We start from the raw sequence: 4,156 nt of genomic DNA on the forward strand, positions 1-4,156 counted from the left end.
ATTTTGAGAGGGCAGATGAAATATGCAGTGGCCGTGCTCCTTTCAGTCCTGTAGTGTCCTGATACAGTGAGTGTGTTTGACATCATGACACCAAGTAAAAGGAAAATAAGTGCGGTAATGGTCATAGCATTCCTGCATGATGAATACGAACATGACATTTGCAAGAAAAGTCGTAAAGTATGGATGAAGCCATGGCTGAGAAAGAGAGAAAACTTTTATCATATGACGTTATTGAAAGAATTAAAGGAAAATAATCCGGAGGATTATAGAAATTATTTGAGAATGACTGACAATGCCTTCCGAGATCTTTTATCTCTTGTGTCTCCAAAAATTACAAAGAAGGATACGGTAATGAGGAAGTCTATTCCTGCCGAAGAAAGGTTAATTGCCACATTGAGGTTCCTAACAACAGGCCGATCATTGGAAGATCTCAAGTTTTCGACAGGCATATCGGCACAAGCGTTGGGACACATCATATCCGAGACATGTCAAGCAATATATGATGCTTTGAGGAATGAATATTTAAAGGTAAGCAAAATATAATGAACTTGTAGTATTTTATTTTGAACATTACTGAATGGTAGTATTTTATTTTGAACATTACTGAATGGTAGTAATTTTATTTTGAACAGCACTAAATACGACGTCAGAGAATTCATTCATATTAGAGTTATAAAATTGGTCATGTAAATTCATTTAATGTAAATCATAATGAGATGTTTTAGACATTACTGGATAACATCAGTACGACGTCAAAGATTTCAGATAATTATGAACTGTTGTAATTATGTTTTGCAATGTCAAAGAATTCTTATAAACTTATTTATTTACATCATTATGAGAAATATGAATAAAAATCTTCCTCTTGCCCACTAGCTGGTAAATTTGTAGAATGTAAAGTCTCCCTAGTGTTCATCTGATTTTTATTTGCAAGGGAAAATTGAGAGTAAACCATATTCTGTGAACAGTTTATACAATATTTCCATGATTTGCTTCTCTGCCAAACCACGTTGTTGGTCATTAAGCTGCCTCAACCTTGCTGCCACAAATTTACCGAAAAAATGTAATTCATCATCATCTTCTGCATCAAGATACTTCTCTGCTTTTTCAAGAGTCTTTGCTTTGGAAATTCAAGATGGCGTTTTTTCTTATTACGAGATACATGAACATGTGTCTTGAAAGAAGACGCAGCTGCCCTTGACTTCTCACCTGTCCCAGATATCTCTAAGCAGGCGGAAGTAGGCCTAGATGGTTCCGGTGTAGATTCCCCTGCAGTATCTGAAGATATTTCTTCATCACCCTGAAATAAATTGTGAAATGTAAACACAATATAATTAGTCACAATTGATATGTGTGCGTGTGTGTGTGATATTGATTAACATATGCATGTGTTTTCAAGTTTGCCACTTTTTTTTTTTTTCTTTGCAGTCCCTACAACCAGTGGAGAGTGGAAAAAAATTGCCAATGACTTCTATCTTTTATGGAATTTTCCCAATTGTGGTGGAGCAATTGATGGCATAACATGTATCTATTGTACCCCCTTCTAACAGTGGATCATATTACTTCAATTATAAAGGTTACTTCAGCGTCGTTCTCATGGCAATAGTAAATGCTAATTTAGAGTTTTTGATGGTTGATGTGGGCAAGAATGGTCGCATTTCAGATGGAGGAATAATTGAAGACACCGTTTTTCACAAAAAGTTAATAGAAGGTACTTTAAATTTGCCCCAAATAATGAAACCAAATATGGTTTGAACTTCGTGTTTATAGGGGACGAAGCTTTTGCGCTTCACGGGCACTTGCTAAAACCTTTCCCCCAGAGAGAATTAACTTATGAAAAGAAAATTTACAAAATGCGTTTGGTGTACTATCCAATGTATTTCGAGTTTTTCCACACATCCATCGCCTTGAAACCAGAAAAAATTGACCGTGTTGTTTTGGCAAGCTGTGTACTTCATAATTTCTTACGGAGAAATTGCAGGAATTCCTACACTCCTCTAAATATGACTGACTTTGAAAACATTGAAAGTGGCATTGTATCGGATGCAGACTGGAGAAAGGACTCAAATGATGCCCACTTCACAAATCTTCAGGCATTAGGTCAACGAAATGCCAGTGATGCAGCCAAAAATGCTAGGCTGTCATATGTTGCATATTTCAATGGTGATGGCAAAGTACCATGGCAAGATAGACTGATAAAATAATGTTATGTACCAATACAATGCATGTAGAGTATACAATGTGTTTAATAAATAAATATAGTGTGTGTATTGAAACTAAATAAATGTCTACTCACTTTTGGGTCTGCGGGTTTTTCTTGAGAATCCTGATTTTGTTGATCTTGCAAGTTCGAGGTTGATTCCCGAGGGAGTTTCTTGGTCAGCTGTAAAAAGCAATAAATCAAAATACCACAACTTGGGCACATACACTTCATCTTCTCCTGCACCCGATTTCTTCGATTCCCGAATTTTTTTCAACTCTTTACGAAATGATCCCCTGAATGTGGCAATTTTTGGCTTTCACAAAATCTATATTTGCCTCTGTATCTATTTCTTTACTATATTCCAGTAATTGCTCATAAGCTGCTCCCCTTTTTCTTCTATTAGAATAATCCGGACTTCGTATTTTCCACAAGCAAGGAAGTGCTCTGTACAGCTCCAAAAACTCACGAATGAAATCGTGAGGTAAATACTTGACTGACTGCGACATCCTTTCACGACAGCAGTACTGACCTGACTCCTACGAGGAAAAAAATAGGGCGATCGAGTCTGAGTACTTTGCAGATATTGTACATGTTGAAACTTTGCCTCAGTTCCTTCCCAAAACCCACAGCGCGACGCGCCAATCAGTTCAACATTGCTGAAAGGACGACGCGACAGGCCTGGCTCGACAGGACTGGCATCAATAGGCCCCCATACACGTTAGGGCGATCGAGTCTGAGTACTCTGCAGGTATTGTACATGTTGAAACTTTGCCTCAGTCCTTCCCAAAACCCACAGCGCGACGCGCCAATCAGTTCAACATGCTGAAAGGACGACGCGACAGGCCTGGCTCGACAGGACTGGCATCAACAGGCCCCATACACGTTAGGGCGATCGAGTCTGAGTACTCTGCAGGTATTGTACATGTTGAAACTTTGCCTCAGTCCTTCCCAAAACCCACAGCGCGACGCGCCAATCAGTTCAACATGCTGAAAGGACGACGCGACAGGCCTGGCTCGACAGGACTGGCATCAATAGGCCCCATACACGTTAGGGGCGATCGAGTCTGAGTACTCTGCAGGTATTAGTACATGTTGAAACTTTGCCTCAGTCCCTTCCCAAAACCCACAGCGCGACGCGCCAATCAGTTCAACATGCTGAAAGGACGACGCGACAGGCCTGGCTCGACAGGGACTGGCATCAATAGGCCCCATACACGTTAAAGACTGACCGGTTTCGCGCCAGTCACTATGAAATCCGCGCGCCAAGTCTGCGTACGTGTATGGCCACCTTAAGGAGTCTTAAGATTATCTCTCTCTCTCTCTCTCTCTCTTCTCTCTCTCTCCTTGTATAAACAAATATCGTTTAGCAAATAAGCAAATTTTATAGTTATATTTTCGTTTTTCAGGTACAATGCCAGTTTTGCAACATAGTGACTGCCACTGAACGTCTGAGCTTGTCGGCATATGACCCCCCATAGTCCTCTACATGGGCGGGAGCAAAAAGATACCAATCTTTTTGTGATGGCCGATGTGGTAACGTCCCTGACAAGTGATCTCCAGACTGGGGATCAAGTCCTGGTCAAACTCGTTACGTTAGTTCCTTTAGTGTCTGCAACCTCACCATCCTTGTCAACTAAGGATAGGGGAGGGGGGATTTGAAGGAGCCTATAGGTCCATCTGCTGACTCAGCCATAGCCTGGCCCTCCCTGGTCCCGGCTTAGATGGATAAGGGCTTGGGTGCTGATCATATGTAATATAGCCAGTCTCTAGGGCATTATCCTGCTTGCTAGGGGAATGTCATTGTCCCTTGCCTCTGCCATACATGAGCGGCCTTTAAGCCTTTAAACCTTTAATATTGTCCTTGACTCTGCCTTCAAACTTTTAAATATTTTAAACACATTCTGTGTTTACCTTCTCTTAAGCTTTAAAATCGGTATGTGAACCCAACATATG

General features: G+C 40.7%; 1 pseudogene; it reads right to left on the reverse strand.

Moving 5' to 3' along the window:
• Positions 1-753: 753 nt before the first annotated feature.
• On the reverse strand, positions 754-2,962 carry LOC137648314 (uncharacterized; annotated as a pseudogene).
• Between the last annotated feature and the right edge of the window lie 1,194 nt (positions 2,963-4,156).

This window comes from Palaemon carinicauda, chromosome 10, assembly GCF_036898095.1.
Source record: "Palaemon carinicauda isolate YSFRI2023 chromosome 10, ASM3689809v2, whole genome shotgun sequence".
Lineage (NCBI taxonomy): Eukaryota > Metazoa > Arthropoda > Malacostraca > Decapoda > Palaemonidae > Palaemon > Palaemon carinicauda.